This window comes from Chlorocebus sabaeus, chromosome 4 (genome assembly GCF_047675955.1).
Source record: "Chlorocebus sabaeus isolate Y175 chromosome 4, mChlSab1.0.hap1, whole genome shotgun sequence".
NCBI lineage: Eukaryota > Metazoa > Chordata > Mammalia > Primates > Cercopithecidae > Chlorocebus > Chlorocebus sabaeus.
The window spans coordinates 56083756-56110178 of NC_132907.1; the positions used below are offsets into that span (position 1 = coordinate 56083756).

Consider the following 26423-nt stretch of genomic DNA (forward strand, 5'->3'; position numbering starts at 1 on the left):
ATTCAATTGCCTCCCACTAGGTCCCTCCAACAACATGTGGGAATTCTGGGATACACAATTCAAGTTGAGATTTGGGTGGGGCCACAGCCAAACCATATCACCTACTGGAACCAGAAGGAGAATGAGTAACACATGAAACAGAGAGGGTCACCTCAGCTGCTCTAGCTGAGATGAGCCTAGATCAGCCAGCAGCCAGCCAACCCCAGACAAGGGCAGCTGACCCCAGGTAAAAGGGCAATAAATGCTTATTGCCGTGTGGCACTGATGCTTGGTGGCAATGGATAACTGATCAACCAATTCATTCAGACCAAGCAGAGATTGGTAAAGAAAGGTCAAGCAGAGAAACAAGAGGTAAATATGGACAACAAACTCTGATTAGAAAGAGAACAAACACAATAGTCTCAAGAGAGCTAAATTTAAATTAATTACTTGGAGGTGAGGGCATCTCCATTCTTCCCTATCTCCAAATACAATAGTCTCAAGAGAGCTAAATTTAAATTAATTACTTGGAGGTGAGAGCATCTCCATTCTTCCCTATCTCCCTCATTAAAATTTAACCTAGGTTAGCATATTCTCCCAAGAGACAGTCAGTTTTTCATTATTCCAAATAATTTCCGGTTTTCCTTTCCTTAGAAAAGAATTGTAAAGACCCAAAGAGCTTCAGTGATTCATCAGGTACTTTGACCACGGGAAAATCTGTGGACATCAAGAATAAGGCTGGATGACCTCAAAAAGGTTAATACATTCTTAATTTAATAACAAATGTGTTAGTCAGGGGAAGCACTGAATTTCACTTTTCTCCTTCAAACTCTGACTCAGCAGAGGTCAACAATGAAACAATTAATTTGAAAACAATTTTTGCCTCTGTCCAGCCACCTGGATTTTATCAAAAGCCAGCAATTCAGTAAACCAGATAATCAACTCTTACTGCCTATGTCCTCTATTTTTAAAAATAATATTTTACAGGTAAGTGGGAACAACCGTGAAGACTAGAAGAGGGTGAAACCACATCAACAAATTATTCTAGGGTGGTCAGACCTCTCTATAGGTAAGCCCAATTGCAAACAGAGGAAAAAATCTGCAAAGAACACATTTTGTTTATATTCCTTTAAGCACCTCTTTCCACTACTTTCTATTTTTGGCAAACATATCATTCATACTTCTCCAAAATCTCTACTTAAAACTTCAAATAGAATACACCAAGGGAGGGGCTTCAAGATGGCTGGCTAGAGGCACCTGGCACTTACCTCCTCTTAAAAGGACCAGTAGATAATCACATGTTGAATAGAGCATCGAAGAGAGACCACTGGAATTCAGCAGGGAAGTGACGGAGAACCCCTGAGAAGGAGAGAGAGGTAAAGCAGATGACCTAGCCAGGATTGGCTCAGAGCCAGAAGAAACTCCCCAGCGCCAGGAAAAGTTAAGTGAGAGATCCCCAGTGGTTTATATCACTACTGTGCACTCCTGTAATCCTAGCCACAAGATAATCCCTCCACCCTTGCCAGCCCTGAGACTAGCATAGGGAGCTGTCTGGAGTCTTTGTGATGGCATTGCTCCAGAGAGGGAGTGCATGTGGGGTCCCCGCCCCCTTCCTCTCAACAGCACAGGACCATGTTGAGAGCCCAGCCCCCATTAGACTACATCCTGTGCTGGGGCCAACAGACCCTGCTCTCCACATTCCTGCAGCCCTGCTGACATCACCCAGTATCCATTCAGAGGGCTGTGGTGTTGTAATGCTGACTGGACCCAGCAGTGTGGCTGTGTCCCCAGCACTCTACCTCACTCAGTCTACACCCTGGGGAACAACTGGTACAGCACACTGGGGAAGCTACCCTCAGAACAAAAGAAGCCAAAGTATGTGCTCCCAAAAGCCTGAGAGTCTGTTACCTGGGATCACTGTCACTGACAGCAACTCTAACCTGTCCCCCATCTCCAGCATCGGGGCTGCCACCCACCTGCATGTACTTTTAGGGGGTCTGGGGACCAGTCCACCCCCCCAACCACTGTCACCAGCACTGCCTGAGTGCATTGTCCGGGGCCCTGGGGATCAACTTGCCCCATCTACCACAGCTAGCATTCATGCACAACATCTGGAGGTCTAAGGACAGGCTTGCCACGCCCAGCACCACCCTCACTAGTGCCTGCACACATGAAGCGGGGGCCTGGGAATTGATCCGCCTTGCCCACCACCTGTGGCAGCCACTCACACTTTCTGGAGTCCTGATGACAGCTCCCCCCCGCCCCACCCAGCCTGCGGTGCCCACATACATCATCCAGGAGCCTGGGGATTAACATGCCCAGTTTAACACCACCAGCATCTGCACCTGCCTCCTGGAAGCCTGAGCATGAGCCTGCCATCATCACTGCCACCAGAACCCACCTGCATACACTACCTGGAGTCTGGGAACTGGCCTGCCACAGCCCATCACAGCCACCACCAGCACTCATATGCTGACTGGAGCCCTGAGGGCTGAACTGCCACAACTACCATTACCAACACCACACATACTGCCCAAGGGCCAGAAGATCTGTCTGCCTGCCTGGCCTACCACTGCCACTGCTGGCACCCAAGAAGGCCACATGGAGGCCCAAGGACTGGCCCATCCAACCCCACTACCACTGGTGCTTGTGTACATCAGGTGGGCATGTGGGGGCCCAAGGACCGACACACTAGGCCCGGTGCCACCACCACCAGTGGGGCTCAACAACCAGCCTGTCTCACCACAGCTTCCACTAACAACAGCAGACTAAGCCACCACGGAACTCACAGACACTACTAATGCTGATTACAGCAAAATATGTCATACAGAGACTACACTACTGTGTCCAGCCAGAATCAAAACCTAAGCACTCTCTCTACCCAACCAACACTATTGATACAGCTATAGGAAAAAATTTTTTCCCTATGAAAGCAAATCCATAAAATTACAAACAGCAACTCTTTCACCAGATGCTCAGATAGTAATGTAAGGACTCAAGAAACATGAAAAAGCAAGGAAACGTGATACCTCCAAAGAAACATAATAATTCTCCAGCAACAGATTCCAATGAAAAAGAAATCTATGAAACATCTGAAAAAGAATTCAAAGTAATGATATTAAAGAAACTCAGAGAGATACAATCTAACATAAACAATTCAAAGAAATCAGGACAATTAATATCTGAATGAGAAAATCAAGAAAAGAGATATCATTAAAGGAACCAAACAGAAGCCCTGTACTTGAATAATTCAATAATTGAAATAAAAAAATACAATCAAGAGCTTCATCAGCAGACTAGAAAGAATTTCTGAACTTGTATACAAGTCTTTTGAAATAACTCAGTCATAAAAGAGACATAGAGAGAGAGAGAAAGAGAGAGATACAGACAGACAGAGAGAACTTAAATGAAGGAAGAATGCCTACATGACATATGGGACATCACAAGGTGACCAAATACTCAAATTTCTGGTGTTCCATGAGGAAAAGACATGGGCAATGGCATTGAAAATCTATTTAACAAAATAATAACTGAAAACTTCCCAAGTCTTGCAAGAGATATAGACATCTGATACAGAAAGCTCAGAGATCCCGAAAGATATTCAACCCCAAAAAAGTCAGTCAAAAGTCAAAGACAGGGAGATAATTTTTTAAAAAGAAAGAGAAAACCATCAAGTCATATATATAAGGAAACCTCCATCAAACTAACAATGGATTTCTTAGCAGAAAACTTAAAGGTCAGGAGAGAATAGGTTGATATATTCTAAATGCTGAAAGAAAAAAAAAAACTTCAGGCAAGAATACTGTATTCAGCAAAGGTATCCTTCAAAAATGAAGGAGAAATAGTCTTTCCAAGATAAGCAAAAACTAAAGGAATTTATCCCCTCTACACCAGCCCTACAAGAAATGCTTAAGGGAATCGTATATCTGGAAGTGAAAGGATGATATCTACCATCATGAAAACACATGAAAATATAAAACTAATTGGCAGAACAGACATGCAAATGAGAAAGAGCAATGACTCAGACATATCCACTGCAGAAAACCACCAAACTGCAACGATGAACAATAAGAGAGAAAGAAAAGAACAAAGGATATAAAAAACAACCAAAAAAACAGTTAACAAAATACAGGAATAAGTCTTCACGAATCAGTAATAACCTCGAATGTAATGTAAATGGATTAAATTCCCCATTTGAAAGATGTAGGCTGAAAGGATTTAAAAAATGACCCAACTACAGGCTGCTTACAACAAACAAACTTTACCAGTACAGACACATATAGACTGAAAGTGAAGGGATAGGAAAAGATATTCTATGCAAATTGAAATCAAAAGCAAGTGAGAGTACCTATATTTGGATAAAATAGATGTTAAGAACCAGAGAAAGACAAAAAGAAAGTTGTTATAATAATAATAAAGGGTTCAATTCAGCAAGAAGATATAAAAAATACCAAATAAATGTGAACCCAACACCAGAGTATCCAGATTTATAATAAAGCAAACATTACTAAATCTAAAGGGAAAGATAGACTCTAATACAATAATATCTGGGGATTTCTTTTTTTTTTTTTTTTTTTTTGGGATGGAGTCTCGCTCTGTCGCCCAGGCTGGAGTGCAGTGGCGGGATCTCGGCTCACTGCAAGCCCTGCCTCCCCCGCGTGAATGGGTTCACGCCATTCTCCTGCCTTAGCCTCTGGAGTAGCTGGGACCACAGGCGCCTGCCACCATGCCCTGCTAATTTTTTGTATTTTTAGTAGAGGCGGGGTTTCACCTTGTTAGCCAGGATGGTCTCAATCTCCTGACCTTGTGATCCGCCCGCCTCCGCCTCCCAAAGTGCTGGGATTACAGGGGTGAGCCACCGCACCCGGCCATATTTGGGGATTTCAATATCCCTCTCTCAGTATTGGACAGATCATCTAGACAGAAAATTAACAAAGAAACACTGATTTTAAACTGTACTTTAGACCTAATGGACCTAACAGACATTTACAGATCATTTTATCCAACAGCTGCAAAATACACATTCTTCTCATCAGCACATGGAATATTCTCAAAAATAGGCCATATTTTAGACCACAAAACAAGTCTCAACTAATTTTTTTTTTTTTTTTTTTTTTGAGACAGTCTCGCTCTGCCACCAGGCTGGAGTGCAGTGGCATGATCTCAGCTCACTGCAGCCTCTGCCTCCTGGATTCACAGGATTCTCTTGCCTCAGCCTCCCAAGTAGCTGGGACTACAGTCACATGCCACCATGTCAAGCTAACTTTTGTATTTTTAGTAGACGGAGTGTCACCATGTTCTCAAGATGGTCTCGATTTCTTGACCCCATGATCTGCCCACCTCGGCCTCCCAAACTGCTGGGATTACAGGCATGAGCCACCATGCCTGGCCATCTCAACTTTTTAAAAACCAAAATCATATCAAGTGTTTCCTCAAACCACAACAGAATAAAACTAGAATTCAGTAACAGGATAAACTTTGGAAATTTTCTTTGGAAAAATGGCTCCTGAAGGACCACTGGGTCAATGAATTGGTTAAGGACATAAAAAATTCCTGATCACGCCTGTAATCCCAGCACTCTGGGAGGCTGAGGTGGGCAGATCACCCGAAGTCAGGAGTTTGAGACTAGCCTGGCCAACATGGTGAAACCCCATCACTACTAAAAATACAAAAAGTGGCCAAGCATGGTGGTGGGCGACTACTCGGGAGGCTACTCAGGAGGCTGAGGCAGGAGAATCACTTGATCCCAGGAGGCAGAGGTTGCAGTGAGCCGAGATTGCAACATTGCACTCCAGCCTGGGGGACAAGAGCGAGACTCCATCTCAAAAAAAAAAAAAAAAAAAAAAAAGTCCTGAAACAAATGAAAATGGAAACACATCATGTCAAAACCTATAAGATAATGCAAAAAGTGTTATGAGGGCTTTACAGCATTAAATATCTATATCAAAAAAGTGAAAAAAATTCAAATAAATAACCAAATGATGCACCTCAAGGAACCTGAAAAGCAAAAAAAAAGCAAACCCAAAATTAGTAGAACAAAATAAAGAGAAGAACTAAATGAAATAGAGACTAAAAACATAACATAAAAGATTAATGAAACAAAAGCTGTTTTTTTTTTTAAAGGTAAACAAAATTGGTAAACCTCTAGCTAGACTAGCCAAGAAAAAAAGAAGATCCAAATAAACAAAATCAGAAAAGGGAAAGCAGACATAACAACTGATAACACAAAAATACAAAGAATCATCAGAGACTATTATGAACAACCATATGCTAACAAATTAGAAAACATAGAGGAAATGGACAAATTCCTGGACACACACAATCTACCAAGACTGAACTAGAAATAAACAGAAAATCTGAACAGAGCAATGAGAAGTAGTGAGATAGGATCAGTAATAAAAGTCTCCCAATAAAGAAAGTCTAGGACCAGATGTACTGCTTAATTCTACCAAACTTACTGAGAAGAAGTAACACCAATTCTCCACAAAGTATTAAAAAAAATTAAAGAAGAGGGAATTCTCTCTAATTCTACAAGGCTCACATTACCCTGACACCAAAGCCAGACAAGGACACACAAAAAAAGAAAAATATAGGCCAATATCCCTGACGAACATAGATGCAAAAATCCTCAATAAAATACTAGGCAAATAGTATCCAACAACACATCAAAAAGATAATACACACCATGATCAAGTCGGATTTATCCCAGGGATGCAGGAATGGTTCAACCTATGCAAATCAATAAATGTGGTACATTACATCAAAAAAAAAAAAAGAAGGACAAAAACCATATGATCATCTCAATAGATGCAGAAAAGGCATTTGATAAAATTCAACATTCCTTCATGATAAAAACTCTCAACAAACTAGGCATAGAAGAAACGACCCTCAACATAATAAAGGCCACATATGACAAACCCACAGCTAACATCATACTGAATGGCGAAAAGCAAAATATTTTCTCTCAGAATTGGAATGAGAAAAGGATGCCCAATTTTACAACTCTTATTCAACATAGTACTGGAAGTCTTAGCTAAAGCAATCAGGCAAGAGAAAAATAAAAGGCAGTCGAATTGAGAAAGAAAAAATGTCTCCATTCGCAGACATCATGATCTTGTATACAAAAACCTAAAGACTCCACAAAAAATTATTAGAACTGATAAATGAATTCAGTAAAGTTGCAGAATACAAAATCAACATAGAAAAACTAGTAGTGTTTCTCTACACTAAGAACAAACTGATCAAAAAAGAAATCAAGAAAGCAATTCCATTTACAATAGATACACCAAAAAACCTAAAAATAAATTTAACCATGGAGGTGAAAGACGCTGAAGGAAAGCTACAAAACACTAATCAAAGAAACTGGAGAAAACACAAACAAATCCATTCTCATAAATTGGAAGAAATAGTATTGTTAAAATGACCATATTACCCAAAGCAATCTACAGATTCAATGCAATCCCTATCAAAACCTCAATGACATTTTTCATAGATATAGGAAAAACCATTCTAAAATTCATATGAAACCACAAAAGATCTCAAATAGACAAAGCAATCCTGAGCAAAAAGAACAACACTGAGACCTCACAACACCTGCCTTCAAAACATACTACAAAACTACAGTAACCCAAACAGCATGATATTGGTATAAAAACAGACACATAGACCAATTTATGAGAACAGAGAACCCAGAAATAAATTCACATTTTTACAGCCAAATGATTTTCAACCAAGGTTACAAGAACATACATTGGGGAAAGGACACACTCTTCGATAAATGGTGCTGGGAAAACTGGATAGCAATGCAGTAGAGTGAAACTAGATCCCTATTTCTCATCATAGACAAAAACTCCAAATGGATTATACACTTAAACATAATACCTAAACTATAAAAATACTAGAAAAAAACATAGCAGAAGCACTTCAGAACATTGGTCAAGGCAACAGTTTTATCACTAAGACTTCAAAAGCACAGGAAACAAAAACAAACACAGATAAATAGAACTATATCAAACTAAAATGTTTCTCCATAGCAAAGGAAACAATCAACAGAGTGAAGAGAAAACCTGCAGAATGAGAGCAAATATTTGCAAACTATTCATCTGACTAGGAACTAATATCCAGAATATGCAAGGAACTCAAACAGCTCAACAATAACAACAAAAATCCCATTAAAAAGTGGACAAATGTTCCAAACAGACTTTTATCAAAAGAAGACATACAAATGGCCTACATGTATATGGCAAAAATGCCCAACATCAATAATCATCAAGGAAATGCAAATCAAAACCACAGTGAGATGTCATCTTACTCCAGTTAGAATGGCTAGTATCAAAAAGGCAAAAATAACAAATGCTGGCAATGAAGCAGAGAAAAGGGAACTCACACACTGTTGCTGGGAATGTAAATTAGAATAGTCATTATAGAAAACAGTATGGAGGTCTCTCAAAAAACTAAAAATAGAACTACCATACAATCTAGCAATCCGACTACTAGGTATTTATTCAAAGAAAAAGAAATAAGTATATCAAAGGGATACCTGCACCCCCATGTTTATTGCAGCACTATTCACAATAGGAAAGATATGGAATTAACGTGTGTCGTTCAATGGACGAGTGATAAAGAAAATGTGGTATATATACACAGTGGAATGAAATTCAGCCATAAAAAGGAATGAAATCCTGTCATTTGCAGCAACATGGATAGAACTCAAAGTCATTATGTTAAGTGAAATAAGCCAGGCACAGAAAGCAAAATATCACATGTTCTCACTCATATGTGGGAATTAAAAAAAAAAAAAAAAAAAAGGTGGATCTCATGGAAATAGAAGTTAGAATGATGGTTACCTGAGGCTGAAAAGGGTTAGGAAGGGGGCAGTCAACAGGCACAAACATGCAGTTAGACTGGAGGAACAAGGGCTAGTGTTCCATAGCACCACAGGGTGATTATAGCTAACGACAACATATTGTGTGTTTCAAAATTGCTTAAGGAAAAAATTTCCCCAACACAAAGAAATGATAAATGTTTCAGGTGATAGATACCCTAAAGACCCTGATTTAATTACTATGCATTTTATATATGTATCAAAATATCATACAGACCTCCTAAATATGTACAATTATTATATATACAATTTTTAAAAAGATAACTAGAAGATGCTGGGCATAGTGGCTCATGCCTGTAATCCCAGCACTTTGGGAGGCTGAGGTGGATAGATCACCTGAGGTCAGGAGTTCGAGACCAGCCTGGGAAACATGGTAAAACCCCATCTCTACTAAAAACACAAAAATTAGCCAGGCATGGTGGCACGCATCCATAGTCCCAGCTACTCTGGAGGCTGAAGCAGGAGAATTGCTTGAATCTAGGAGGCAGCAGTTGCAGTAAGCCAAGATGGTGCCATTGCACTCCAGCCTGGGTGACAGAGTGAGACTCCATCTCAAGAAAAGAATAAAAATAAAAATAAGATAGCTAGAAGAGAGAATTTTAAATGTTATCAGAAAGAAATGATAAATGTTTAAACTTTTGAATATGCTAATTACTTTGATCATTATACAATGTATACATACACTGAAACATCCCAACTGTACCCCATAAATATGTATAATTATTATGTCAATTTTAAATAAAACTTCAAATGAGTTTGTATTACAACTGAATATTAAAGCCAGGAGGAAAACTAATTCTAGAGGAAATAATTTCTAGTCATAACCAAGGGGAAGTCAAAGCAAAATCTACCAAAATGTCTGACACTCACTTTGCAATTTAAAATATCCCTCATAAATTTAAAGGCAGATGATTCAGAGAGTGATGTGCATGTTGCCAAATGTTTTTGAAAAGGACTATTTAAAATGTTTCTAAAATTTTGACATTTTCCTAGAATATCGAGTATTTTACATGTCACAAAAAATTCAGGTTATGGGGCAGAAAAACTTAAGACTAAAAATTAGAAGCCACTTGCCATTTAAGGGTAAGCAGAAATTAGAGAATAAAAGCTGTGAAGCAACACAATGGAAAGACATGAGTATTTACAAAAGATGTATTTCTATGGTTTGGGTACCACAGAAGAGCCTTTGAGAACCATCAAGATAGTCTTTTCTGGGCCAGGCATGATGGCTTATGCCTGTAATCCCAGCATTTTGGGAGGCCGAGGCTGGAGGATTGCTTCAGGCCAGGAGTTCCAGACCAGACTGGGCAACATAGCAAGATCCATCTCTACAAATAAAAATTAAGATTACCTGGGCATGGTGGCATGTGCCCACAGTCCCAGTTTCAAGGGAGGCTGAGTCAGGTGCATCCCTTGTATCTGGGAGTTGAAGGGTGCAGTGAGCCATGATCACACTACTACATTCCATCCTGGGTGTCCGAGCCTATCTCTAAAACCAAAAATAAAAGATCACAGGATAGTCTTGTCTGGAATTCCTGCCCTTTGTACTGTCTCTCACATACGTTGGGCTATGAATCCTAGAAGCTTAGCTTCAGCGCTCAGATTCCCTGTTTTTTCTGTCATCAGTTGACACATGTTGGGCAGGGGCGAGCAGGACACAGTAGTCACTGCCTATGCATGAGCAAAGTGATTATTATTTCCAGCAGTGGGACTGGACAAGGCCACCCCCCGTGTTTCAGGCCCCAGGCCACCTGAGGACCACAGACAGAAGGAAGATGAGTCCTAGCTACTATCCAAAAACTTTCTGCTAAAATCAATAAAGTTTATCAAAAAGTGCAGAACAGGAGTCAACACCAGGAAGAACATTGCAGAGACACTGTGGAGCTTCTTTAGTAAATGCCAGGGGAACAGGCTTCCTCATGGCTGACGCTGTGTGAAAAAACACAGACACCAATGATTCCAAGTTGGCTGCTTCTAAGACCCAAGAAGTCCCCAACTCCATACCTTGTAAATAAATCCTCCTCAAGTTATCCTGTTCCAAGTGTGCTAAATGTTTCCTGATGGGACCCTGACTAACACAACAAAAAGCCCACAAGTGAGGGAGAAAACTCTGCAAAGATCCTGAGGTTGGGGGGGCTGCTTGGAGGATTCAGGGAATAAGGGAGAGCCAGGTGTGGCCAGAGAGGAGTGAGCAAGCAAGCTGGTGAGAGCCAAAGAAGACATCAGAGGGCATGCAGACAGGCAGAACAGAGCAGGCAAATGTGGGAAGAACCTGGGCTTCTGCTCTGAGCCAGATGGGAGCCACTGTAGATTTTAAGCAGAGGAGTAACGTGGTCTGGCTTACATTGAACAGAAGCCGGCAAGGATGAGAGACTGAAGAGACGACAGTGAAGTGACGGACAACAGGTGGGGGGTGGGGGTGGGGTGTGTGGCGCTGGCAGTGGAGGTTAGGGAGGTTAGTGCAGTGGTCCAGACAAGAATGATGAGGGTCTCAGAGCAGGTGACAGTCGTGGAAGCAGTGAGCAGTGGGTGGAATTTGGGAGTGATTTTAAAGATAGAGCTGACAGGACAGGGCTGGTGACACATCATGGATGGCTACAGGAGTTTTGACCAGAGCCCCCTGAAGAATGTAATTACCGTTTATGGAGAAGCAAAGGAGTGTGGGAGGAACAGACCTGGTGGTCTGTATCAGGAGTTCAATTTGTCACATGTTAAGTTCAAGATGCTTATTTCATCTCCAGGAAAAGATGTCAGGCAGCTAGCTGGATACACAGTTTGGAGGTCTGGGAGTGGTCCTGGCTAGGCATATACATTCAGGCGCATCCTCCGTCCTTACACATAGTACTTAAACCCATGGGACTAGATCATCACCAAACGGGAAGTACAGACAGAAAAGAGAGGAGGTCTGCGCACGAAGCTCTGGGCTGCTCCACACCGTCTACTGTGGCCCCTCCTGCAGATCAAGTGAAAATCCAAGACGGGGCCAGGCTTTCCTAGTTCGCTCAAGGATGAGGGCTGTGTGGTGGGGGTGAGCAATCTGCTAAGTTACTGCTAGGTTATCTTTGTTTTTTTTTTTTTTTTTTTTTAGAATACTGCCAGTTATATTTGAGAGTCGCTTTGAAGAGGCCTCTACCTTACAGCATAGGGTTGATTACTTACAAGTGTTCACTCCAATTCCCTTCCTTCTCAAAGCTCCACAGTCAGAAGCTACAGTCATGGGAAGCTTTGAGCATTTCTCCTTTCACATCCATCCCCCACACCCTACCTCCTGAATCTGTCCACTGGATAATGGTTAAGTGTTTCCACCGGAGTTATAAGGCAAATCCTGATTTATAAAATTGAATTAGCTCATGAATAACTGATTTTTTTAAAAAAGCAATGTTCAGTTCAAGATTTCTGGAATTTGTGACATTGGCTAGGATGAAAGCTGTGTCTCTAAGAGGTAAATGAAGCCAAATAAAAAAATGAAAAACATGAATCCAAGGGTATTCTGAATCCAAAATATATGTACATATGCTAAAGGTGATATTTTAAATCACTTTTGAGAAAACATAAATCATTCCCCAAAATGGTACTAGAACAATAGCCTGCAGACTTGTGGGAAAAGGAAACTGGAATATTAATAATTAAGTACCGTGGACTCTGACATAAAATGCTTAGGGTCAAATTCCTATTTCGGTACTTAAAAACCATATGGCCAATGACAAGTCATTTAACCCTTCTAGGTTTCAATTTCCTTTTCTACAGAAGAGAAAAATAAAATAACTTACCTTATAACATTGGCATGAGGATTAAACAGGCTTATGAGAACCTACATATAGCAAATCTAGTTAATGTTAATTTTGTTATTATGGCTATTGCCTCACTTCCTTCAGCAAAATAAATTCCAGATGAACAAAGATATCAATGCAAGAAATAAAGCTGTTAAAATTACTAGAATAAATCCTAGGTAAACAGTTTTATAATCTGTTAGGCATGATATAAAACCCATAAGCAAAAAAGATAAGGATTGTAGGGGGAGGGTGAAGAAAGATAAAGATAGCTATACTGATTAATAAACACTGAAACATTTTAGTGCTTTAAATGAAAACAATAGTTTCAATATGTATCACAAAGAGTTATCCCTCATATACAAAGAGTTCTTAGAAATAAGTAAAAATAGGTAAACAACTCTAGAAAAACATGAATACATAATTCATGAAAAAAAGGAAATACAATATCACCCTCCCCCACAAAAAACGTGGCAAGATCACTAAGAATTAAAGACAATTGTGTGTGTATATGTCTGTGGATGTCTATGTAGTATCCAATTGGTAATGTTTAAAATGGTCTTAATGCCTCACACTGGTAAGAGTTTACAGAAGTAAGCATTGTGACTCACTAATGATCAAAGTATACAACTTTACAGAGGTCCATTTGACTACATCTACTAAAATTCTATGTGTATTTCTGTTGATCCAGAAATAATTCTATAACCGTATTGCTGAAATTTTGCCCTACAGATGATAGATAAGACAGATAGAGTCACCTTATATATTGTATGCACATGTATTTAAAGACTCTTATAGCACTGTGTACACGAGGGAAAAAAATGAAAATTCAAGAGCCTTTAAAAAGGAACTGAAAAATAATTATGGTGCATTTCTACAAAGGAACATCATGCAACTGTTAAAAATAATGAACTAGATCCATACGCTGACATGGAAAAATATTCTAAAATACTGAGTGAATGTATTAGTTTGTTTTCACACTGCTGATAAAGACATACCAGAGACTGGGCAATTTACAAAAGAAAGAGGTTTAATGGACTCACAGTTCCACGTGGTTGGGGAGGCCTCACAGTCATGGTGGAAGGGGAAAGGCACATTTCACATGGTGACCGACAAGAGAAGAATGAGAGCCAAGTGAAAGTGGTGTCCCCTTATAAAACCATCAGATCTTGTGAGACTTAATCACTACCATGAGAACAGCATGGGGGAAACTGCCCCATGATTAAGTTATCTCATACTGAGTTCCTCCCACAACATGAGGGAATTACGGGAGCTACAATTCAAGATGAGATTTGGGTGGGGACACAGCCAAACCACATCAGTGAATAAGTCAGTTTCAAAACAGTATACACCTAATAACATCTCTGAAAGAGAAGTGTGGCAGTATGCAGCTGTGCCCCTCAGTGCTCCCTTCAAGAGAGCACAGATGACTGACAGCCTTCAGACACTGCCCCTTCAGATCTGCTGAACATTCACACACCCCAGGCTGCTCCCAGCCAATAGCTGCAGCTGGAAGCAACTCCTTCCCACCTTCCTTCCTCTCCCTCTCCTTCCACAGGCATCACACCTGCACTGGGTCTGAAGGCTCTGTGCCTACCATTACTCCCCTTCCCCTTACAAGTCCTTCCCCCAGTAAATCTCCTGCACATGTGTTTCTGTCTTGCTGTCTTCTACTTGAGGGATCCACACTGGCCCCAAAAGACACACCCACTTACTAAGTTATAAATTTAGAGCTGAGATGGAGGGAAGGAGGTGGCCGGAATAAGAGAAATTATAGATAACTCATTTCAAGTTATATAATTCTGCAACATTAAGCATTCCTTAAAACGTTTGTGTGTGTGCATGTTTTAAACCTATTAAGCTCAGTCTTGTGCAAGTGACAATTTCCTTATTTCCACACTTGAAACCATATATCGCAACACAAATAAACTAGTTGACAGTGTTTATGTTTCCAATCTAACCCATGGTATTGAACAGACTTGAAAAAGGCTGACAGTTTTTACATACTAGATCAACCTGGGAGGATGCCGTGTGTTTCTGTACAGAAAATGTAACCTCTTAGGTTCTGAGAGAGTGTAGATACTTTAATGATCCATTTCCAAATGCAAAAAATAGCCAATGTCCTGAGTAGAAAAATCATACTACCCTGCTGACAGACGGGCACCCTGAAGTATATATATGAAGTAAACTTGCTCAAAATCCCCCATTAGGGAGGCTGAAAGTAGAAAGAGATGACCAAGAAATAACATGGTGTATGAAAAATTTACTCACGAGAAAGCATAACTTCTGTCGATACACATCTTCTCAAAAGCTGGCATACACATGAACAATGGAACCTCAATCACTGTTTTCTGAGAATTATTTTGTCTTACATTTTCCCAAGTGTTCTTCATGTCTTATATTTTCTATTTGCAGAACCACTTACAATTGTGCTTTTCTTTAGTTGACATTAAATGTCATATTCGGGCTGCATATATTTTATGTGACTGTCTTCATCTTCAGTCAACGGTTTAAAATCATTCAGATGGTTAATTGCCCCAATGATTCCAGATCTAAGAACACAGCCAGGTATTCTATTTAGCGATCTCACCAACCCTCTTTCTTTCCACAAAAATGAAGGGAGGGAGGGAAGAAGGAAGAAAAGAAAACAACTGTACTTTAGTTCTTTAGCATGTAATTTTTAAAGAAATAAATGTACAAACCCTGTCAATCACATTCATTACAAATAAGAAGTACTATCACTAGCAGCATAACTTTAAATAGTAGTGCGAGACTGTATACCCAAAGTGTGGACAAAAGAGCAGCAGTGTAAAGACTACCTGGTAGCTTGTCAGAAATGCAAAATCTCAGGCCAGACCTTAGACCTCTTGAATCTGCATTTAGACAGTCTCCTCAGGTGATTCATATGCACGGTGAAGTTTGAGAAACACTACTATATTTAAAATATATGATATATTTTTGTCTCTTAGGATACTATCAAGAAATAAAGGAAATTATTTACTGGTTCCTATTACCAGTAAGCCACTCTGCAAAACTATGAGTAAGATGTAAATATGAAAAAGATCCCAGCTAGCATGTATTAGATACTAACTCTCTACAAGGTGCTTTGCTAAGTGACTTACATGCATTTATTAATTGAATCCTCGCAACAGTGCTAAGAAAAGGATTATATTATTATTCCCATTCACAAAGGAGGAAATTAAGGATAAGAAAGTTTAAAAGTAACTTATCCAAAGTGACCCAGTTAATCTGATGTGAAGCCAGTATTTGAAATCAGATAAGTCATTAACCAAAGTTCACATGACACAGCTTCCTTAAAGCTTGGAGCTCATACCAAAGTGGACATTAAAGCATTAAAAATTGCTAACAATTATAAACTCAATAAAATCTTAATTAAAAATAGGATTGTATTAAACTTGACAGGCTATTTGTAAATAGAAAATGTATGTGATTTATAAAAAAGTTATTTTTCAAAGTACAAATATATGCTACAAGAGTTTTAAAAACACTATAAAGCTACAGCAGTTAACTCAGAGTGATACTGGTATAGGAAAAGACAAAAAAAAAAAGATCAATGAAACAGAATACAGTCCTGACACAGACCCTTTTACAAACAGGAATTTATTTAATGATAAAAACAGAATTTCAAATGAGTTGGAAAAAAGATGAATTATTAAATAAATGCTATTGGATCAACTGTCTTAAACTTTACAAAAAAATTCAGTTACATCTTTACCTTTCACTTTGTATCTATCAAGTGGAAAAATGGGCAAATCCTTTGAAACAAGAATACCTCTCCTCGGATTCTCTTCCACAGAAATACTCACACTTGAGCAGGAAGATGAATATGTGATCTGCCCTGAAGCAATGTTGCTAATGCTGAGTGTCCATCAATACAGGAAAGGATGGATAAATTACATTCTGTTTCTACTTTAGAATAACATGTAGCTGGCCAGGCACAGTGGCTCACGCCTATAGTCCCAGCACTTTGGGAGGCCAAGGCAGATGGACTGCTTGGGCCCAGAAGTTCAAGACCAGTCTGGGCATCATGGAGAGACCCAATCTTTACAAAAAGTACAAAAAAAAACAAACAAAAAGAAAAACAAAAAAAGTCAGGTGTGGTGGCATGTGCCTGTAGTCCCAGCTTCTCAGGAGGCTGAGGTGGGAGGATCACTTGAGCCCAGAAGGTCGAGGTTGCAGTGAACCATGATCATGACACTGCACTTCTGCCTGTGTGACAGAGTTAGACCATCTTACACACACAAAAGAAGAACAACACGTAGCCATTAACAGAAGAGATACATAGAGACAATGGAAAGGTTTCTAAGACTTGGAAAGTGAAAAAGCAAGCTGCACAATAAGTATAGTAAGATCATTTGCATATTTAAAACATATGTATATGTAGTATTATGTAAATCTACAGAAAAGAAAAACAAACCTTAGAATGGTATTATCAAACTTAACCTTCCCTCTTCTGAGTGGCAGTAGGGAGGATGGTGATGGCACGTCTACATTTCACTTCACTTCTATATTGTTTGAGAATGAGTTATTATTTGTATTATTTTTAAAACATAAAAACAGAATACAACATGGAGTGCACAAATGCAGAGCGACCAGTAGAACTAAAATGTGGAGGGAAGGAAGGCTATGAAGCCACCAACACAGCTGTTGGAAAAAAATTCTCCCTTCATGTAGCTACAAAGAAGCCTGCTTGGAGGAGGAGGTTTCTCTAGCAAGGCCATGATATTCTATTTGTTTTGGTATGGGTTTTTCCCCCCCATTTTGCACATTTTTTAAGAAATTTAAGGATTTTTAAGGATTTCCTCTCCCAGGGAAAGGAGGGCCAAGGCTCACCGTTCCTGTAAGTGAGCGAGACCACACTCACTAAGATTCCCTTGTATCGCAGCCAACGAACGCCCCAGACCTTTTCCACAAGGAAAACATACTCCTTCTTCTTGTCAAATACAGTACCACTGATTCCTCTTTCAAAACCGTTAATAGTTCTGATTCGGTTTTGTCCTCAGGACAAAAGGGTTACAAAAATATGAGAGATCCAGGAACACCTCTGCATGTGTTCCTGGTCTGTTCAGGTTAAAGAAAAGGGTAGAGGGGGAAATAATCCAGTGTTTATATGTTCTCCCCAATGTGGCTCGAGTCCCTGCGGAAGAAACACCCAAAACCAGCCTTTTTCTCTCAAAGCAACCTTTGATACAAAAGGCTTAGCCACACCTGCTGGGACAAACGGGAACTGAGACCAAGATATAAGTCACAAGGAGGCAATTTACAGCAGAGAACTAGCTCTTCCCACAATAAAATGTGAGGTGGTGAGCTTCCTGCCACTGAAGGCACTGAACAAATGCTATGTGGGAATCATTAAACTGAGGATTTCCTGAAGATTCTGAAAAGGAGGCTGTGGTTGGAGTTTGATGCTTTGAAAGCTCCAGAAATGATTCGCAGACACAGCGGAGTTTGGGAACATCGAGGGCTCTGAGTGCATTTTATAGCAGTCCAGGAGAGAGACAAAGCAGGAATCATAATGAAACACACTACCCAGTCTTAGAGTTTCAGCTACAGCACAGGGATCATGAGCAGACTCCAAACCCAAATCCTGATACACCTGCTAGCTGTGTGACCCTAGCCAAGTTACAAACCTCTTTGGGCCTCAGTTTCCTCAAGAAAATAAGAATAAAAAACTAGTACCCGCCTCACTCATGAAGCTTAAATGAGCTAGCATATGTCAAGTGCTTAGAATAGGGGCTGGTCCACAGTAAGTATGAACCATTATTATTTGCAGACAAGGAATCTAAGAGGTGATAAGTAGTTTGACCCGTGTTCCAAAGTCAGTTTCAATCTTGGGAATAAGACCCAAAAATTTCTTTCTCCTCCATCAGAATTCCTTCTAGCTCAAACTAAGTATCCCACATTCAATTCTATCTTCTCTGCCTACATAGACCCTTCCATTTACTTCTCTTGAATATCTTGTTCCCAAAGTGTTTTCAAGGCAGGTCTGTTACCAAGCCACTCCATCAGCAGCACCTAGTACGGTGATAGACGGATGCAGGCATGCATGGGTGGGTGGATGAAGGGCAGACGAAGAACTATCGAGAAAGGAATCACAGTGTCAGGGGTAAAGCCCTGGCCTGCGAAAGCCGGGCTCGGATTTCAGTGCCCTCACAGCTAGCTATATGGCCTTGGACAAGTTCCAGAACCCCTCTGTGCCTAGGTTTCCAGAATGTAGAGGACCACTTCCACTCACGTAGCTGGAGAAGAAGGTAAGCGCCCCGGACGGACACTACTTCAGCGTCGCCCGAGGGTTCCTCTCTCCACCTGTGCGGGAGCTCCTCCCGCTTCTCTAGGGACCAGGTTGAAGAGATACACGGATTCCCATAGAAATGGCTCTGTCAGGTGGGAGTTAAGGGTTACGAGAGGAGAGGGAGGTGAAGCAATGAACTCCCCCACACGATGTGTTGGGAGAGAAGCAAGAGGGGTTCAAGTGGGAATTTTCACTCAACAAACATTCCTCCATCATTTGAGAAAGAGGCGCTGGGATGGTGAATTTCAAACAGGCTGGGAAATGGGCGACTCCGCAGTGTGCGGCCTGTAAGGAATGAATCGTTTAGTGTTTACCCACCAGGTAGGCGGGCCAAGGGCGAGGACCCTCCGAACGCCGTCCCCGCGCAGGTGGAAGCCCAGTCAAAGCAAACGCCGGGCAGAGGCGGCACCGAGGTCAACGCGCGGCTGCACTCCCGGTCGCGTCCAGCCGGGACGGGCTGCGAAGTTGTCGGATTCTTTCCCGCGCAGCACCGGGCTCGCCCGTCGGAAAAGCCACCGAGGGCGGCGCGGCGGCAGGGCGCGAGCCGAGTGGGGCCAGGGTGTCGGGGGTACTCACGCCGCGGGCGAAGGGCTCCACGAGCCGGGCCGAGTCCTCGGCGGCGCGTGGGGCGCGGGTACGGGCGCCGGGGCGGACGTGCAGAGGCGGCCCGGGCCGGGGCTATGAATCAGCTGCGGGGCAAGCGCAGAGGGGCGGGAGTTACGGGAAAACCGCGGGGGAGGGCAGAGGGGTGAGGTCTTTTGCAATTTCCCGTCTTGCTGCGCACTCTTGGCACTCCTGGGACCCACAGGAATTCCCTCCCTTCGGTCCCGGGGGGAGGCGGCCGCGATCCTGCGGGAGGCGCGGCCTCACAACCCGGACTTTGCGGGCGGGCGGGCACGGGTAAGAAGAGGAAGTGGGAGAGGCCTGGGAAGGAAACATGGAAACCCAAAACTCCGCGGCCGAGGCTCCGCGCCCCGCGCGCAGCGCGCAGCGCTGCTCCTGCCCGGGCCGAGGACGCCCGGGCCAGCCGGCGGAACCAGAGGGAAGCCGAGTGACCGATGAGGCCTGGGGCTGTGTATCCCACAGGGACACTTGTCATCCCAACCCAGAGGCCAAACCTGTGAGATCCCCGGCTGAAAATCTTCAGGCAAGAGAAGGCCTTTAACCAAACTTCTGGCCGTGTTTCCATTTGGAGTCCAGAGCAATGAAAACGTGTTTGAACCGAATCATAGGGTCCCCATATTTCCCCTACTTGCGTCCTATCTAGAAAGGCCCTGTCCGACAAAGTTTCTTCGGCTGCAACAGTCCCGAAGCCTTTATTTCCCAGTGCAACGACATGCTACACATGATTTACTTTACCCCTTAAAAATGTCATCCAAACTTTTTTTTTTTTTTTTGAGACGGAGCCTCACTCTGTCGCCCAGGCTGAAGTGCAGTGGCGCAATCTCAGCTGACTGCAAGCTCCGCCTCCCGGGTTCACGCCATTCTCCTGCCTCAGCCTCCCTGGTAGCTGAGACTACAGGCGCCCGCCACCACAACCGGCTAATTTTTGTATTTTTAGTAGAGATGGGGTTTCACCGTGTTAGCCAGGATGGTCTCCATCTCCTGACCTCGTGATCCGCCCGCCTCGGCCTCCCAAAGTGCTGGGATTACAGGCCTGAGCCACCGCACCTGGCCAAAAATGCCATCCAATCTTTACCGTGTCTGGGCCTTTGAAAGGTGCTTTGATCTCTCTTAGAGGATAACAGGAGCCTTCCGAGGCAGCCTCGGACTGGGGGATCCCATAGCCTCACCTGTCTGGATGCCTGACAGAGCAGCAGGCAAGGGGACTTGCTCCACATCAGCTGAGCCCAGTTTGGTTTGAGTTTGGGGACCCTGGAAACTGTCACAAAAGGAAGGTTGTAGGAGGAGGGTGGGGGAGGGAACCAAGAGTCATCAGCAAGTATCGACCATAAACATATCTTAGAATCCTATATTGAATTGACTGGATGACTCAAAATAATGTCAGGATTATTTTAAAATGTTACTTTTATGTTTGTTCACATATCTGGCTCCTCCCCAATGTCATCCCAAGGGAATGACATTTTTGGGAATCTTTTTGTTTTTTTATTTTTCCTAAAACAAAGGCCTAAAGGCCCTAATACACTTAATACCTAATGGTGCCACAAAGACCATGATGCATAGTAAATATTTGATGATAATAAAAGGTAGTTTTGTCTCAATAAATGTATGGTCCTTTGCCGCACCTCTTATTACTTGAAGAGTTTTAAAGAGTCCATTAGTTCAGCCATCTGCATGGTTATGGAAACTGCCAAGCCCAAGAGTTGGAAAGGCTTTATGATTTTATATTTTACTGAGAAAAAAATTATTGTTTATAGAAACAGTTGAAAGGGATCTCTCTTCTACCAAATGAGACATCAAATAGAAATATTCAGCCCAGTATGAATTTCTAAAAAGTGAGTCTTATTTTGGGCTCCTATTGCAATTGAAAGAGACTGAAGTGTAAAAATTTGGTGCCCACATATAATTCATCTGTTTTTGCACCATTCTAATTACTTAAATTTATACTTAATTTTAGAATCTAGTTGCAGTAGGACCTATAAATTCACGATCATACCCTTAACAGTGAGTGCACTGGGTCCATAAAGTCAGATCTACCCAAAACCTCCAAATTTCACTTTATTTGGAAATCACGTTTTTGCAGATTTAATCAAGTTAACCTGAAGTCATACGAGATTAATCCGGTGTCTGCTGTACTTCTAAAAAGAGGGGAATTTGGACACAGACACCCAGAAAGAACACTGTGTGACCACTGAGACAGAGATCCTGCTTATGCTGACTCAAGCCAAGGAATGGCAAGGTTGCCGGACACTGCCAGAAGCTAGGAGAGAGGAATGGAACAGGCTCCCTTTGAACCCCTAAGAAGAAGCGTACCCTGCCAACATCTTAATTTCAGACTTCTGGCCTCCAGACTAAGAGAATACATTTCTGTTGTTTTAAACCACCAAGTTTGTGGTAATGTGTTATGGCAGTCTTAGGAAACTGATACATAGGTTATGTTCCATAAGTTAGTTTTAAACAATTATCCTGAAAATAGCTAATAGGAAAAAGATGAAAAATACCAATAGCTTATTAAGCTAAGAGCTAAAATATCCATCCTCGCTTAGTTTTGATAAGATTGTGTGGCCAAGGCACATATTACTCTGCTTCATTAAACACTTTCTTTTTATTTTTTTAATGTGTGTGTGTGTGTCTGTTTCTATTTATGTATTTATTTATTTTGAGACAGAGTCTCGCTCTGTTGCCCAGGCTGGAGTACAGTGGTGCGATCCCGGCTCACTGCAAGCTCCGCCTCCCAGATTCATGCCATTCTCCTGCCTCAGCCTCCTGAGTAGCTGGAACTACAAGTGCCCACCACCACGCCCGGCTAATTTTTTTGTATTTTTAGTAGAGACGGGGTTTCACCATGTTAGCCAGGATGGTCTCGATCTCCTGACCTTGTGATCTGCCCTCCTCGGCCTCCCAAGGGATTACAGGCATGAGCCACCACACCCAGCCCATTAAATACTCTTTCTGGACGTTCTGTTTCCTTTTGATTTCAAAAGCAATACTCTCTCCATTCTTCCTTCATTTACCTGACTTCCTCCTCCTTCATATTTTTGGGCTTCTTGTTCTCCACTTGCCCCCTACATGTTGATGTTTCCCAGGGCCTCAGGGCCTCCTGAATGATCACATTCACAACCAGGATTTCAATGATCACTTGTGCCATGATGGCTCTCAGCTCTTCCTTTCCATTGCAATGATTTCATCTGCACTCCAGACCAATTTCTTTGTACTTCGAAATTAGTATGCCCAAATTCAAACTTCAGTTGTGCTCACTTGATTTTATTATACTAAGTGAATGGTTCAGCCTTTTATCTTTACTAAGTTAATGGGCCAGCCTTCATTTAGTGTCCTCTGGACAGTGAAGTCAAAACCCTGAGAATGATTCTCGATCCATCCTCTTTCACCCATCTTCCATCAGAAAGTCTCGTATGTGTAACTATTATGGAGGAGGGATTAGTGGAATGTATTGCTACCCTGTCTAACTTCTCAGAGGAAAAATAGTTCTGTAACTGTCAGGAACATTATATTTATCTATATCTCTATGTATACGTACATCTATGAAATCAGCTATGTAAATTGTGAAATATAATTGTGATTCTATTTATTCCACTACTATAAATAGCTATAATTACAAGTTTGGCAGCATTTTGTTACCAACTGATGGAATTTGAAGGTATTGGGGATTTTGTGAAGAAAATGGCTTCATCACCTAAGCAGTCGATGATGGTTTACAATTACCCTCATTGACAAGTTCTGTAGAATTCCGTATTTTGTTGGCATATTATCACATTTGACTTTTTAAAAATGAGACAGGGTCTCTGTCACCCAGACTGGAATGCAGTGGTGCAAACTTGGCTCACTGCAACCTCCGCCTCCTGGGCTCAAGCGATCCTCCCACCTCAGTCTCCCAAGCAGCTGGGACTACAGGCATGCACCACCATGCCTGGCTAATTTTTGTATGTTTTATAGAGACAAGGTTTTGCTATGTTGTCCAGGTTGGTCTCGAACTCCTAGGCTCAAGTGATTTACCCGCCTCAGACTCCCAAATTTCTGGGATTATAGATGTGAGCCACGGTGCCCAGCTGACATTGACATCTTAAAGATTCACTTTTAGGCCTTAATGCATGCCTCTGTGATTATTATTGGTGGTGATATTGGCCTTATTTCTAAAAAAAAAAAAAAAAAAGCTTATTGGAAACTAAAATTATTTTGTGGAAATAATTATTTTGTGGAAAGCTAAACAGGTCTTCCAAAAAAAATTTAATCTGAAATTTACCATAAAGCCTGATTAATTAAAGGACATCTGTTACTGAATGGAACTGGGTCCTTTTGCCCACTGTGCAATGGAAAGCCAAACACCGAAACACTCGGTTTTTGTAGCAAGAAAAATTTATTGCAAGGCTGCCAAGCAAGGAGACAGGGGTCTGGCTCAAATCTGTGTCCTCACCCGGCGCTTGTCTCAGGTTCTATAGTCAGAGGGTAATGAGGCGTGACTTGATTGGATCTTGCAGTAAGGTGAGGCTGGGAGGCATAATCTGACTGGATCCTGCCATGAGGTGACACGAGGGCGCAGTCTTGTTGAATCCTGGATCCTACCATATGCTGTCCACTTCTTAATTTAGTGGTCCAAGCATTTAGGTTCTGCCCATGGTTGCATTCTTAGTTCATCTGGGCCTCCGCAAGTTACATGACCTTCAACCTGGGGGTCCATGGCAACTAAAAAACAACTCACAGCTTCGCTACATAAATGTTGAACCACAAAGTTGAACCAGCAAATTAACACAGGAACAGAAAACCAAACCCTGCATATTCTTGTTAGTGGAAGCTAAACATCGAATACATATGGACACAAAGATGGAACAGTAGACACCAGAGCCTACTGGAGGGAGGAGGAGGGTAAGGATTGAAAAACTACCTATCAGGTACTATGCTTATTACTTGGGTGATGAAATAATCTGTACACCAAACCCCCCACAACACACAATGTACCCACATAGCAAACTGCACATGTACCCCCTGAACCTAAAATAAAAATTTGGAAAAAAAAAAAAAAAAAGTTGAACCAGACTGGTCTGGTGCAGTTACACATCTAACACTTCTGAATATCCAAAAAAATGACTCTGCAATGGCAAAGCAAGATGTTGAGTGTAAGACGACTACGTGGGACTTTCTCATTTTGTCATTTTAGGAATTCCCTATAATTACTTAATGATGAATTGTTTTTCTTTCAAAATCTCTTAAGTTAATTTAAATGATGAATAATATCATCCACAGTAATTCTGCAGGAATTCCTTAATTAGACTAGATATTATCTGAAAATTGATTGATCGATTTTGCACGTTCCACCCTCTTCTGGATGTTGTAATTGCGCTCACATCTTCTTCCAGAACTCATCAGAAACCAGAAAATGAGGAGAACCTTCCTGGATCTTTTCATTTGTTTCCCTCAGGGACTTTAGGGAAAATATTGAATATGTGTTTGTTTAGATAGCTACTTTTATTCTCTTGGCCTACGGTTATGGCACTTACTAAATTTGAGTGCAGTTGTTAATGCTAAAGGTGAGAACATTAATACAGTGAGAGAGAAATACTTTGGAGAGAATTAGATGGGAACTTTGAGGATTTTTGAAAACTATTGGCTTAAGGTTGATCCTAAATAAGTCTATAGTAGTATTGATATTTAAACTGAATCTCTTACAGAAAACATATAGTTGAGACTTTTTTTACAAAAAGTTGGCTGATAATCTCTGCATTTTCATTTGATAGAGAGTGTTTAGTAGACTTATATTTAAGGCAGTTATTGATATGCTTGTGTTTTGCCTACCATTTTACTGTAGGTTTTCTGTTTTGTTCTCTCTGGTTTTGTTTTTCTGTTCCTCCTTTTCTTCTTTTTTTTCCTGGACTATATAAATACTTTTTACCTTTTTATATTTCCATTTTAATTTTTTTAGAGTTGGAGTCTCACTGTGTTGCCCAGGCTGGTCTCAAACTCCTGACCTTAAGCGATTGTTCCACCTCAGCCTCCCAAGTAGCTGATATTACATGAGCCACCATATCTGGCTTTGGACACTTTTTAAATTCCATTTTTATTTGCCTTTGTTTTTTTGTTATTCCTCTTTGCATGATGTCTTAACCTTTTCTCTGTGGATTACAGTATACATTCTTAATTTTCACTGTGTACTTGAAATAGTATTGTACCTTTTCACTTAATAGGTCCGTTTAACCACACACCCCATCCTTTACACTATAATTGTAAAGTGTATTACATCTACAGACAAGATAAAACCCACAATGTAATATGTATTTTAAAGAAATTAAGAGGAAAACTACTCTTTTATATTTATACATATATTTACCTTTAATGTTCTCAAATCCTTCCCAAAGATCTAAACTCCTCTCTGGTAGTATTTCTATATACCTAATAAACTTACTGTAGTATATTTTTTATTGCAAGTCTATTGGAGATACATAGTATTAGTCTTATTTTATTTGACAATATCCTTATTTCACTTCATCCTCAAGGAATATTTTTGTTGGATATAGAATTCTATTTTCTTTCAACTATTTAAAGATACTGTTCTACATTTTACTGCTTTTCATTGCTTCTGATGAGAAGTTAGGCATTATTTGATTCTTCTTCCCCTGTCAATATGTGTCATTTTTTCTCTGGTTTAAATATTTTCTTATCTTTGATTGTCAATAGTTTATCAATTAGGTGCTTAAAAGTTTTAAAATTATTATTTAGCCTGGCTGGCATTTGCTAAGCTTCTTGAATTTATAAATTTATGTCTTTTACCAAATTGGAGAATTTTTCAGCCTGTGTATCTTTTTAATATCTTTTCTGCACCATTATCTTTCTTATCTTTTTGAAA

General features: G+C 41.0%; 1 protein-coding gene across 3 annotated transcripts in view; it reads right to left on the bottom strand.

Annotated features, from left to right (window-relative positions):
• Positions 1–19374, bottom strand: part of OSMR (oncostatin M receptor) — a 94482-nt gene extending 75108 nt beyond the window's left edge. For 2 of the 3 annotated variants that reach the window (XM_007961444.3, XM_007961442.3), the window contains exon 1: positions 19265–19373. The gene's annotated coding sequence lies outside the window, so the exon portion shown is untranslated. Of the gene's footprint in view, positions 1–1247; positions 1339–19264 lie in introns of all 3 variants that reach the window. The other variant, XM_007961443.3, reaches the window with a different exon arrangement.
• Between the last annotated feature and the right edge of the window lie 7049 nt (positions 19375–26423).